Source organism: Athene noctua, chromosome 1 (assembly GCF_965140245.1).
Source record: "Athene noctua chromosome 1, bAthNoc1.hap1.1, whole genome shotgun sequence".
NCBI classification, from domain to species: Eukaryota; Metazoa; Chordata; class Aves; order Strigiformes; family Strigidae; genus Athene; species Athene noctua.
The window spans coordinates 173,792,674-173,807,361 of NC_134037.1; the positions used below are offsets into that span (position 1 = coordinate 173,792,674).

Consider the following 14,688-nt stretch of genomic DNA (forward strand, 5'->3'; position numbering starts at 1 on the left):
TCCTTTAATTTTGGCACTTATTTGGAAGTGATCATTTGAATTTTAAAAGTTGCTTTTTGTAATAAATTATTAATTCTCACCCTGCATACAATTTAAGCATGCTTATTATGATTCTTTGATGATGGTGTTCAATTATGGACAAGTTTGGTGTACATGGTGTAAGTAAGTAGGCAGTCAGTACTACAGTGTTTGAACTTGTAGCTTAAATGGATGCTTGTTTTTCTTTATGTGCAGTTTCTGTTTGCTCTGGAATCAGTTCAGTTGAATTGAGCATGTATAACTACATAAAGAATGTCTTTACTCTTACACATACTTGGAAATTTGTTTATTCTAAAGGCAGTGTCTCATTAGAAGAGTATTTTGTCTGTGTCCAGTTAATTTACTTTTCAAATACATAGAAAGTTGCTCTTCTGATCAAAGTGAATGTTTGGGTGTGGAAACCTGATGAATTATCAAAGTAATAGAGATCCTGTATTTGAGCAAGTATGTGCAGAGAATTGAACGTACATTTTCTTTCACAAGTGTTCAAATCTGTGTGAAATTTATTTTTAATTGACTTCAAAATTAGGCAAAATTGTACTAAGGTAGTTGAATTAAGAGTAACTCCATAGGTTAAACGGTTCATACAATAATTGAGAATTAGTGGGCCTCAAGTATCCCAGATCTTGTAAATACCCTGAATGAAGCCGAGTAATCCTTCCTGGCAGAAGTTTGCTAAAATACTATATTATTATGGAAATCTCGTAACTATGCTTTTGATTGTGGTTCTCAGGTAAATTTTGTTTTTAAAAAGATTCCACTCTTTTTTAGTCAAGAAAAAACCCAGACCTTAAACGGTACTGAAGTTGGGTTACAATATTGGAAAACTGGTGATGTGAAATAGTAATTAAGGTAAGAATCAATGACTTCTGTATTAAAAGGATTTTTAAAAAGGTAAGTTACCTTTGTTTTTTAAATCTGATGCTGAATCAAAGGAGCAGGCATCTTACAAAGGTATCTGAATACTTAGTTGGCATATTTCTCCGGCAATTGGAAGGAACAGAGAATCTGCATATGATATATAGTTGAACTTAACAGGTGTGCTACAGTATTGCTCAGCTTATCTGGCCATTCAGGTATTGAAAACCAAGTTTTAAATATACAGTTTCATTTAGCAGAATTATTTGTAAAATGTGCTTACCCATAGCATTTTAGAAGTATGTTTATATCTAATTTTCAGATAGGCTTGAATTCTGTTTCAAAATAAAGTAATACTGTTTAGTTGTCCAGGAGGTGTAGAATTGTGTTCCAACCTGTAGGGAAGAATGACACCGAGAACAAAATAGAGATCCTTCTGAATAAGGCTTTTGCTTAAGCAGCACTATAAATGTCAAAAGATTTTCAGCCCCTTCTTTCTCCTCCATCTTCTCTAAAACCAGAGAAAACCCAAAGCCTACACTTGAGTCCACGTCATGCAAATGCTTAGAGCTGTGATTTGTGTTTATGCTTGTGAGAATTCTGAAGAGGTCATTGGGCTGTTTAGTTTAGCCAAGGATACAAGGATACTTTGTGCTATGATTTCAGAATCAGGGCATCATATTACAATGTTACTTTAACTTATTTTTGCTTTCAACTACTTTTTTGGTTCTGAAATGTACAAATCTGTCACTTTGTGCTGCTTGTGTCTAGGGCAGGCACTATCTGTCAGTTACTGGCTTCAGGGGAATACTCTGGTGGCAGTGTGTTTGGCTGGCAGGGGGATGGCTGCAGATTATTTTAAACCTTATTTTTTTCTGCTGTCTAAACTCCTATTGTATACAAGACTGCATTTGATTTGCGGGAAGATACATGACATTGATTTTTTCCCTCTATGTTTTCAGCAAATGATACTCTTCTAAGACTCCAGGAAGTTAGACCAAAAGACCTGTGTTTCAGGTTGAAATTCTTCGTGTCTAAATGAAGAGCTGGGCATGCTCCATATTGTTACTCTCTACAAAACATGGATGTTGCCACTTCTTAACAGTAAAGAAATTGGGAGATTGGTTAAAGAACTGACAATACTGCATCTCCTCCTTTGCAGAACCATCTAAACAAAGAACTCACTGTACCATATCAGGTGAAAGAAAGACTTTTACGTTCTTGCAGCTTGCATCTGCAACCACTCAAACTGCTGGACGGATATCTGTTGCACTTCTCTGTTGTGAGGGTGAACACTGAGCACAGCACAAATACTAGGGCAATTTTAGTGTAGTGTAAAGAATGTTTCAAGCAGTTCTTTTGCTACTGCTTTATCAAGTTATCCACAAGACTCCATATATCCCATAAGAACAGAGAGGTCTGTTAAAACAAAAAAGGACAGTGTTTTTGGAGGATATACCTAGCTTGAGCTGCTGGACAGCATTTTCTTGTTTTAGAGAAATGAAATAATCCAAACCTCTTTAAGAGTAGAGTGAGTTACTAACTATTTTAAGTAGAAGTTGTCTTCGAGCCTGTTTGTTTTTTTTTCTTCTTCTAAAGCAGGATTATGAGGATAGCATCCTAAAAGGAAAGAGAAATCAGTGCAGGTTATCCTACCAACCTTAATGGAGTACAGTAGAGCAGATCATTGTGGAAACCATCTGGCTTTAGAGATGATGATTGCTTTAAGTGTTTTAACATCCATGTTTAACTTGCATTTGGAGGAATATTTGTCATATAGAATAAAAATAAGGTATTTTAAAAACTGAAATTGTGAATACAGACTTTTGGGTGAAATGCTTTGAAAAGCCAAATACTACTTATTCCTTAAAGTTTCAGAAAGTGTGCTTCATTCATCGTGTCTTATATTCAGATTTATACCTATTTTTTTTTCCTGTAACAGTACCTGATGAAAGTGAAATTTGCTCATAACTTTATCATCAGCCATGCAGTGTCAACTGTAGAAAGACTGGCTAGGAGTAAAGGACCTTTTTCCCTTTAATTTTCATACTGTAAGCCTAATTTTGTAAAGCCACAGAGTTGTTTAACATGTTCCTGCTACAGATTGTGATCACAGGCTCTGTGAAAGAGGGATTTAGCTCCAACGTTACAAAATCAGTCTTTTTATACTTAGCCGTGTGTAAAACATCATGCATGTTCCAGCCAGGAATTGTGTTAATCTCATCACTTGCATCTGAAATTTTCTGAGCTGGTACCTGACGAACAAAAATAAACAATTGTTATGCCTGATGACCTGAATACTGACAACCTGCCTTTGCAGACAATGTCACTGAGTAACCAAGGTGTCAGGACTGCAAACAGAGTTTTCCTTAACCTACCAAAGTCATGACTGCAAGCCTTTGAGAGAGAGGTAAAGCATGGTCTTTACAATCAGTTTGTGCTGTTATATAGCTATGAGTGACCATGTTCATAAAACTTCTAATTTAATGGTAAATTGATAGAAAAATCAGTTTCCAATCCTGTCCTCTCTCCAGAGCATACAGAAGAGCACCAAAGTTAATTGGCAATATGAAACAGGCATTAATATCGCTTGTGGAAAAGGTCAGTGTTGGTGGCTGCCCGTTTTCTGCTGCCATCTGTAGTTTCTCAGCCTGCCCTCTCTGGTGTTAAAACACCTGATCTGGTGCCAGGCTCTCTGTAAGGAAGAGGAGACTCTAAAGCTTTTATCAAGTAAAGCTATTGGATACTGTTCAAGTCCATTGAAGCTACAAGAATTTTGGCAGGAATGCATCAGTGCATTTTAGGATGAAGAATTGTATTCATATTCTGGTCTTTTGATTATCTGTTTTGTCTTGTCTTATTTCTGGCCTAGGATTATGGAACAAGTGGGTCTGAAATATCTAGACTTCCTCAGGGAGATTTTCCACTGAAGCAGTTTCACAGTCAGGGCAGCTACAGCTTTATGTGAGTGTCGGTTATTTAAATGTTACCTTATACTACCAAGGTTTCTCACTGTGACAGTTATAACATAGACTTTGCTTATGAAAAGAGGGAAAGTCACAGCTCTCCTTCCACCAGAGTCCTTTTGTATCCTATTAGTATTCTTTATAGAGAAGAACGAAGCTGGTGCAGAATGAAAATGTTTTAAAATATCTGCATTGTATAGTATCTAAGACACATCTCCCCTGAAAGTCAGTCTGGGGCTAAGCCAAGATAAAATTTTGCATCTTAAAATAATGTTAATAGAAAATGAATCTGGCCTTAAAAGAAAACAAATTATGTTGCAGAAACAAAAATCTAATATTAAGGCACTCTTACTTCCCTGCTCCCAAAAGCAAAAGGGGGGGGGGGAGGGAAACCAAAACAAAACCAAAAAACAAACCCCTAAAAGCTTAATCTAGGGTTTATGACATCTGTATATATACATATATATAGCTACATACAAACGTGTGTGTATATATATATATGTTGTTGACAGGTGAAGTTTTTGTTTTAAGGTATCTTTTCTGTTTTGCTAGGAAATGGGGTATGGCAGTTCCTCTCTTACGGAACACAAGCATCTACAGATGTGCACGTATGGTTATAGATAACCTCAACGTGTTAGTATATTATATTGGAATAAACATACACGGATTAATGTAATGTTATATGTAACCTTTTAACATGACCCCTTTTTCTGACGCTCTTATTGGGTGGGTATTCATGTAAAGACTTGTCAGAAGATAGCACAAAACAGGCAAGGTTCATGTTACAGTTCCTTATCTTAAAAAATTCTTCTGGAATGACAGAAATTACAGGCATGCCTGTCCACCATATTTTATAGCAATTAGTCATGTCGAAGAAATGTATGCAGTCAGGCCACCAAAGCTTAATTCAGAACTTCGAAAGTGAAAGTTTATGTTTTCTGGTGTGTAGGGAGTATGTGGTTCATATTTCTCTGTACTATCAATAATCTTTTGCATTGCTCTGTATTGACTCCTGTCCCTTGTTTTTTCTGTATCTGCTCTCTCCTTAGTTCTGTCTTATTTTTTGTTCCTGTGTATATGTGCCTGTCCACTTCCCTCCTCTGTTTCCTCTGTGTAGAGAGTCATATCCTCCATCAGTATGTGTTTGCTGGAGATCCTGAAATGAGGTCTCATCCCCTCGCTCAACTCCACTTCTTTCTAATTCAAGTTTTTTCTTCTAGTCTGAGGTAGCCAAAGTGTAGAGAGGCTAGTAGTGGTCAGGCCAGAAAAAGTGTTGCGTATGTGTTCATGCTTCCCAGTACCGTTTTCTTTCCTTTCTCAACTGGTCATCTTGGGTATAAGAGTTGTAGTGACTATAGTATGCAGGCAGTCTTTGCAGTAGATGTTGCTTTTTGCATTGTTGTCAGTTATATGGGCTGCTAATAAACTTACACAGGTCATTTAAATTGAAACTAATGCTAGTAGGTATCTCTTTTGTCTCTACAGGAAAATGAATACTTCTTTATACTTATGCTTTGCATTCATTTTCTCATTAATGCAGAAAAATATGAAAGTTTAAGATGGGGCATGTTGCAGAATTTGTTTGCATCCTATCCTGTAATGCTCTTCCATATATGCAGTTATCAACAAAGTAGAAATCTTTGATGCAATCAGTGTATTCAATACAGAGTGTGTTCAAGGTTTGTCATATAAAAACTCATCAGAGACTTTACATTGTGCTAGTCTGGTTATTTTTAACTGTTGTAAACAACACTATTACTGTTAGCCATCACAAAAGTCTGCCAGAGAGATTTCAGAAGCAGGAAACCTGATGTTTGAACAGTTGATTCAGAACTTTTTTCTCCTCTTTCTCCCTTAAGAATGGCTTAATTCAAATAGTTAAGTTTCGTTGGTAGCATAAACAATAAAATTTAATTTTTAAAGTTTATATTGTCATAAATCACTCATCCTATTGCTAATTCATAGCATGGTTGTCTAAAAGGAGTGAATTTACATTTTGTAGTTCTTGCACAGCTTCAACTGACTGAGAGGACAACCAGCTTTGCTGTGAAATTGCTTGCTGAGCCACCCAAGTAAATCAAATAACTGGTTAAAAATTCAAATGTTATAGCTTTGAATACATAAAGTACAGTAGTGTGCCTTTTATAGAAATATCACATTCAGATGGCTAATGTGATTATGTTGCTTTTACTCTGCAAGTGGACAATAATCTCTTTCAGATGTATTGATAGCAATTAATTTATTTAAAGCAAACGTTTTTAATAGGGAGAAGCCCAAATCAAGGTGAGAAGGTGAAGAAAAGTGAGGGAGACTTTTAGGCTAATGATGTGAATAGCCATTTGAATGTGTAACAGTTGCTTTGTGAAATTTCAGAGTTAACTATAGTCACAAGTTCTATGTGGGTAAACCAAATGATAGTTTGGTTCATATTTCTTTTTAAATCATGACTGTTGTCTTCAGACTTCTTGAAACTTCTGGCTTTAGTGAATACTTATTGCTTTGAACTGCAAAAGTATGTACAGTGTTTCATTTTGTGGAAATCTGTTGTGGAAGGACCTGTTGTATTTTGACCAGTGTAAATATATTTTGCAACAAAATGTTCTGAATGTCTTACAAGCAAATTGAAAGCACAGCAGTGAATTTGTGGTGTAGGAGCAGGAACTGATGCTGAGAATCACTTCCCTTGTGTAGGAGCTATCAAACATCTCTTAGGCTGGAATAGCATTAAATTCCTGTTGAGCTGGTTGTGATTCAAGCTGGTGACCTGCAGGTAACTCTCCATCTAGAGCAATACTCAAGAGACATTTCTTCTTCAAGAAATGCTAATCTCACACTGCTGGGAGGAAGCTCACTTTCTGGAACAATTTGTGTATTAAACAATAGGCCAGTATTTCAGAGTTTGTTAGCTCAGTTTCCCTCTAGTATAAACCTAAGCATCTACTAATTGTTAAACCTGGAAATATGAGTAGCAGACTGTACTTTTTTTTTTTTTTTTTTTAAAAAAGCTGAAGTTTATGATCTGTGGATTTGCAGTAGACCTTTTCCCATGCTTTATAGCATATACTCAGTTTCATGTTTTCTTGTATCCTCTGGCTTGTTTTGATTCCCAAAATAGGATATAATGGCCAAAAAAATTTTGCATCATTATAAAATTGGTTTTAGCAGGGCCAACACTTAAGAGTTTATGACTTAGGAAATCTGACAGTGTGCTGGTTCACTGCAGGTTTTTTTCCAGACACAGCCTGTATTTCACAAACATTCAGTCAATAATCATAGATCATATGTTCTGGTAAAAGTCAGTTCATCGTCCTCACAGCTTGTGGTACTAACATGACACTTGTGATAGTCATAGGATTATCTGTGAAGCATACAAACTCACTTGTGTTTACAACTTTTAGTTGGACATATTATTCTGCAGAACTCTTCTGGAAGTTAGTACTTGTTGCATAGTAACATCATTCCTGAACTATCTCACTGCCTTAAAAACTTACTTCTCTTGTAACTGTTACATAGCAAGAGCTGCTTCTAGTTGCTCCTTGGAAGTGAGAAAAACAATAATAAATTCCTAATGAAGTATTTACTAGTATCTGATGTGACCTTTCAATATATAAAAGAGGCTTGTAAGAAAGATGGAGGGAGACTTTTTACCAAGGCCTGTATTGACAGGATGAGGGGCAGTGGTTTTAAACTGAAAGATTGGAAATAAGGAAGAAAATTCTTAGGGTGAGAGTGGTGAGACACTGAAACAAGGCTGCTTAGAGAAGTGGATGCCCCATCATTAGAAGTGTTCAAGGCCAGGTTGGATTGGGGCTTTAAGCAATCTGATCTATGGAAGGTGTCTTTGCCCTTGGCAGGGGGATTGGAACTAGATGATCTTTAAGGTCGCTTCCAACCCAAACGTTTCTATGGTTCTGTGGTCTACTTGATAGAGGAATTACTGGCCAAGAACCTCTTAGTTACTTGCTAAAATGAGAATCATTGTACCAGTTAAGTAGTCTTCTCATTATCATTCAGTTTTTAATATCTCCTGGTGTAATGTGCTATGTAGCTATTAAAAGAAAATTCTACTTTATGGAGATGTGACTTGTATGTAGGGTAGAGATGGCTTCCACTCCTTTTCTTTAGCTTCAAAAGCAGTGGAATAAATAAGGTCTTATTGTCAAGTGCTAGTCCTACCTTAAAGGACAGAAACTTAAACATGACCAAGGCCATAGAATAATGTGTGACTTGTTTTGAAAATGTTAGAATCTTTGTAGAGCAATACTTCTTTTCTGCCTGGCAACTTGGTGTCTCAGTGCCTGAGGGTTTTTTTAATCTGTGTAAACAAACTGTTTATATTGTTCCCATGACATTTATTTTATGTCTTCTATCATAGATGGAAGAAGAAAAACAGTAAATAGGTAACACTAGTACACTTAGATGTTGATGGCTCACAAGGGTGACAGACTGTAATGAAAGGAAGAAAAGTAAAGCAAGTGCTAATGCACACAAAGCAACAGAATACATGCCTAAGGAGGAATAATGTTGGTTATGATGTTTTGAATTTTAGTAACAGCCTGTATCACTAACATGCTTTCCCACAGGTAAAACCTTATTATGCTTGAGTCCTGGTTCTAGGCAGTGCCACTGTTGTGCCAAAAATGGATTTCCTCCATCCAGGTTTCTCTTACCTCAGAATTGCATATTGCTTTTGTGTGATGAAGATGTACCACATTATATCACAATATTCCTCAATTATAAAATCTGTGGAAATAGTTTCGAACATGGATAAAACTGATCATTGCTTAAGTTTAAGCTAATAAAAAAAAAAAAAAAAGAATGTCTTCATTGCTTTACATTCCCATTTCATCAATGTGAGATAATGGTATTCTCATCATGCCAGCTTTAATGAATTACATTCCTTTTCAGTACTCTGAGCTGGTTTAGGCCATCAAATGACACATTTGTGTAACTATTGTATAGCTAAATGGACAGGGATATCAAACCAAGAATTGTCAGATAAGCTTGTATAACTTTAATATAAGACACGAATTGGTTACCAGTGATAGCTTGTCAGCTTTATTTTTAATATTATTTTGCTGTATACCTCGTTCTTGTGCTTCATATTGCCTTCCTACCATCCAGGAGCTTTATGAATCTGTTGATATCTTTTATACAAGTGAATGAATGTTTACCATAAGACAGCTTGCCAAACCATGAATTTATGTTTTTAGTGACGTTAGCCAGTCATTCAAAGCAGTGACAAGCAACATGCTGAACTCAGCTTTAAATATTGACTGCTTTTCTTTTGCTTTGTTGAACTTAAAATATGTCTGACAAAAAGTCTTCAGATTCTACTGTATGTCTTTCCTACTCTGTGAAGCAATACAGTGCCAAAGCTGTGGGATCTATCACCCTGTAAATAAAAAAGCTTCTGTAACAAATGGTCATTGTGATTTATGAGGTGGGAGAGTTGCTCTTAGCTATATGTAATCCTAAAAATAGTTTAAGATGGACAATTGCAGGGAGTGTAATCCTTGGTTTTTGTCATACATCATATTTAAATAGAGTGAGTGTGTGACTGAATATGGCTGTGAGGAAAAATTGCTTTCTTGACACTGTTATAACAGTTCAGTTTCTTGTATTTTATGAGATTTTAGTTCTTCCAGCTAGCAGATCTTTATCAAGATTACCATTAAAACCATAAAGATTACCAGGAAAATATTTGCCTGCCATTGTTTCAAGAGCAATCCAGAGTTTTAGCTGGATTGATATGAGTGTTCTGACATTTGTGGGCTGAATTGTTGTTGGGTTTTTTATTTGAATTGTTAAACAAATGGAAACTTAGTGTACAAAATTTTTGTCTTTATTATTCCCAGTATCAGTATAGTGTGATGATTTTAAACCATTTACAGTTAATTTAATATTCTACTGTGGGCAGCTTTAAATTTAAGCCAACAGTGGTTCCAGAGGCTGCTCAAGGATTAGAGGTGAGATTACATGATTGCAGCTGCAGCCAGGTCGCATGCCAGGCATGTTTACAAGGCTATAATTGGGTGCAGATGCCTATTAAATAGTAGGTATGTGTGGGATGGGATGTTAAAAACCATGATTTTGCTTAGTTAATCCTTTGTGCGAAGCAACTCGGTTTGAATCATCATCTTCAAATTTTGTGGGTTTATACAAGTTTATTTACAAAAATGTTTCTATTTAATAGCTTTTCTGCTGTGTGTTTGCAGTCATTTTAGGAAGCACCACAGTAATTATACACCGTAATGTCTTCTTGAATGTTGAAACATGGGAGTGAAATTGGAATGTGGTCATGTATTAATGTAGGATTCGGCAAAAATCCTATTTATTTGTTAAAACCATAGTGTTAGGTAAAAGCCAAAATATATTAATACCTTGACTATCTAATAAGGTGCTTTCTAAATCTGTCGGCTGAGCTAATTCCCTTCTTGTCTTCTCATGTTTTACTATTGGCGTGCAGTGTTATTCTAGCCTTTGGAAGCATGTAACCGATGTGTCAACGGAGAAGTAGGAGGTATAATCATATCAGTGATAAAGAGCTGGGTGCTTATAATTAGTTGGTCCGTCATAGTTTTCAGAAAGAATTTTTGTAGAGAATGGTATTGCATGGGAAGTGACGTGGAGTTTAAAGTACAGTTTCAGTTCTTGCTGGTGGTGTACCTTCTGAGCTCAGCTGACAGGCAGCTTTCCGGCAGTGCCGTAACCATGTTCTCTAATTTGAATACTGACAGCACTTGGCAAAACCCCCATCCTGATTTAGTGCAGTTCATACAAGAACAGCTTTGGTTCTTTTGTCGGAAGTCTGCTTCAGGTGAAGGTGTGTTTTTTGTTATGGACACTTGGCTGATCTCTTGGCTTACCTGTGCTGAAAAGATGGAAGTGTTGTTCTTGGTCCTGTATCCCTTTCCCCTTTTTACCCTTTTTTTTTTTTCCTTTCCACGTGGTGTGATATTCAGAGGGCCATGCATTGCACAGGGTGAGCTTAATAAAATAGTAAAAAATGACTTTTTAAAAATTGTTTTAGCAGGTTAAGTTAGTTCAGCTGAGTTGACTGGAGTGGGAAGAAAGGCAGAGAAAGCTGTTCAGTGGTATACATATGAGTTGTAACTCACTACAGCTGATATCACTACTTTTTCTTGCTGCCTCATATGCAGTAAATCTTGGCATCTTGGAGGACTGTAGCCAAATCTCTAGATGACTCTGGAGGCAGTTGAAGTTTGTCCACATCTATTCTAGAAGCTAAATTGACATCTACTCCCTAAGCAGTCCTTGCTTATTGGATAACTTCTTTCAAGAAACTGTAACAAATAAGTAATTGATTTAATAATTTTCCATTTATATACATGTATATGTAAATAAAAACTTTTAAATCCTTTGCTAGTAAGACAGTTTCTAGGGACTTAACTTGCCCAAGATTTTTTTTTATTCACAAATAATAATAAATGCTTTAGACTAGTTGCTGAATTAGTGCTGCAGGTGGAATAGGTGATATTTAACTTTTGTGAGAGGTGGAATGTTTTACCATCTTTCTTGGGCAGTAAGTTGTAATAAAGATACTTATAGTAAGTAGCCTAATCTTTTAAATGCAGCTTAAATCTTTGTGTTATAGTAGTACAACAAAATAATTTTCACAGTTGGGAAAATAATGATTTATTTGGAGAATCTGTTTATGCGCTGTGCTTGGTAAAGGAGAACACTGTCATTCAGTATGTGGGTGACACTTTGGTAGATTAACTTCTGTAAAACATCTTGAATTTAGGAATCTAGAAGTAAATAGTCATGAAACATGAATGTCATGAGGTATGTCATTAATAAGCAACTAATTTTTTTCAATTATATGTAAAAAAAAAAGTTGTAATCTATATAAAACTTTTTTTACTTCGTAAGCACTCTTTTTACCCTGTTTACTGTATACTTCAATAATACAACTTTGTAGAGCAACTTTAGTAATGCTTTTTGTGCTTTGAGAATGGCCTGTGTTCTTCTAAAAGGCTTTTCAGACTAGAGCAAGTTTGGGTTTTTTTCCAAAAGATGGAATAATTTATTCTTGAGAAGAACTTCATCAAAATAAATAGTAGGAAAATAAGTAGGAAAAATGCAGTAACAAAACTGAAAAAGTAATTTCAAGAAGTGTAGCTAACATGACCAAACTGAGAAAAAAATCTTATGGATTGAAATTACCTCAAGAACTAATATGAATCATAAGATGCACTCACAATTTTTTTCCATTTAATAAATAAATTTAGAACAAAATATTTAGAACGTCATTCAGATTCAGAACTCATGCTGTACAGCCAGTTAGTCTAGCATAGCTTTAAAAACAAAATGGCATATTTTAGTAAAGTCATTACAAGTGAGTATTAAGCTTTTATTATTCTTCTTCCATTTAAAGAACATACTTTTCATTTGGATGTGATCTCATTTTTTTTACCCTGCCATTTTTGGTGAAAGTAAAATTGTGTACTGATCTGGAGTAATTAAACTGAATTTTAAAATTTCCTGTCTTTTTTCTGCTTCCTCAGTTCCTGTCCTCACTCTTCACAGTTCTCCCTCTATTCACAGAGAAATAAGGAAAATTCCTGTTCAGGGAGAGTGTTCAGACTGCTACTGCACTTCTGTTTGGCTCAAAACAGGAATAAAGTTCTGAGTAGCACTGGTATTGGTGTTACTCAGAAGTATTGTTCCTAATTGTCAGGAGGCAAATATAAACAGAAATGAGTTGTTGGCATTGGCAAAGGATGTTTAAACAGATTAACACTTAAGAATTACTGTCATGAGCTTGCATTGTATAACTTTTATTGGATTTGCTCCTTCATATTTACTGCAGATGTGTTTGTCTCTAAAGTCGAAGTCACTTTTGCTTTGTGGAGATGTTATGTATGCTCATTTTTATTTCAGTTTACTGATTTGTGTTAATACTAGTTTTGTTCATTTTGATCTAAAGATACCGTAAGTAAGAAGTTGATACTTTTTTGCTGGTTTGTCCCCCTAAATTTCATAGCATCTTCATACTCCAGTTCCTGCAATGTTTAGACAGAATAGAGCATCCAGCTTTGCAAGTTTTCCCTGAATCATTTTCTACCTCTTGGCTAAAAGCCTGTCAGTCCAGTGCAAGTGTTTAAAGGAATTGCCCTATGAGTGCTTAAGTAAAAAAAATTCTGCTGCATTTATGAATCTGAAGGCCAAAATTTGTTTTCAGCACTCTGATCAGAGATGAGCAAGAAGGAAAAATAGATTAATTTGTAAATATTGGGTTGAATTCACATGAATGTGATTCAGTAAATCCACTTTTTATCTCTAGGCATCAGTATGCTTTTGATTAGAAGTCAGGACAATGAGATTTATGAATTGCATTTGTGTAGTATCTGGAGGAAAATTTGAGGTTCCTTACCTGACTGTACTTAAATCCATCTTTGTTTTCTCATCCTTGTGATCTAAAGATTTAAATAATCTTTTAAAATAAAAGAGTTTATGTAAAACGTACAGAAGCAGGATGCCCTTGAGGTGTTGCTTTTATAAACTGATTTGTTTATTATTGTGTTTTGTCTTGGTTTTTCCCTTTTATCCTTCAAGACCCAATTGTTATTATAATGCTCTCAACAATTAACCTTAAATTGATGAGGCCTGACAAACTGTCTTCCAGGTAACCTGTTTTCTAGAAATTCACTCAGGAATTATTTTAGCTACTGCATACATTGTAATTGCATAAGTGCACACCAGTACATAACTTATAAACTTCCAGATAGTATATATTGACCTAATTTATTTTCAGTTGGATCTCATTACTGGTGATTCATGCATCTTCATTTTAGGTGATTTAGTGCTTCAAATATAACACTAGTGAATTAGATTACCTTTTGTATGTATTTGAACACAACTGTGGGAAGTATCAAAACTATAGTAATTCTACATTTTTATTCTTTCAGAAAAGAGACATCAGTTGATTGATGGAACTCTTAACTGTTTTCCTTAACTTGCAAGGTACAAATTCGGCTTAAGGAAGGAAAATTAAGATTCTGTTTTCTTGTACATATAATTTGGGCATGTAAAAGGTGTGAAAAAATGATTACTGTGCTTGTTTGGATTTGAGTCATGCTTTGCATAATCCCCAGGATTGACTAGTAGCTACCGAGATCAAGTCTATGTGTTAACACAGCGGGACCAATTCTGCAACAATATCCTTTGTTTTTGCCATTAGAACTGCTGTGTATGTTAATTTATCCATCCTCATGAAATACTTGTCTGGGTATCCTCAACTCACTTTTAAAAGTTACAGATGAAGCAGTTTGCTTCCATTGTGACTCTGGGTTGGTTTTGGTGTGTTCTGCTCTGTGAACTTTCAGTAATTATAGGGCTGGTACTGTCGTGCACCTTGGCATGTCCCTTAGCCTGTACATGCTGTGAAAGAAAGCAGCTTTAAGGGATTGGTTTCCTAGTCTCTTGTGGCTCAGCAGGAGTTCTTGTTGTCTAAGCATTGTAGCTGTGTAGTCTGTGCTGTAAGCTCTTGGCTCTCTGAACAGCTTGCTGTTCCACCTGCCTGTTGTTGTGGAACTATATGGGAAGCAAGTATTGTATTCCAGCCAGTTTGTACCTGCTTAGAGTGGAAAACGTTCACACAGCTGGAGGCAGCGCAAAATGCTGGGCTTCTAGATACACCAGTAGTGAATTTTGTGATACTAGCTAAAAGATAATAAATTTCCACAGTAGTGTAGCCATGGAATCCAAGGAATTCTAAATCATTGTGTGTTCATGCTTTTCAAGACGATTATTTCAGGTATTTTGTAGACTTCCCAAGGCTATCTGTGTAACTGTAAAG

The 14,688-nt window shown here is 35.8% G+C and overlaps 1 protein-coding gene across 3 annotated transcripts in view; it reads left to right on the forward strand.

Moving 5' to 3' along the window:
* The window catches only part of TAB3 (TGF-beta activated kinase 1 (MAP3K7) binding protein 3), a 47,795-nt gene that overhangs the window by 10,773 nt on the left and 22,334 nt on the right, over positions 1 to 14,688 (forward strand). The window contains exon 1 of one of the 3 annotated variants that reach the window (XM_074905567.1): positions 3,845 to 3,861. The exons of the other annotated variants lie outside the window; for them this stretch is intronic. The gene's annotated coding sequence lies outside the window, so the exon portion shown is untranslated. Of the gene's footprint in view, positions 1 to 3,844; positions 3,862 to 14,688 lie in introns of those variants that run through there. 3 annotated transcript variants of the gene reach the window in all.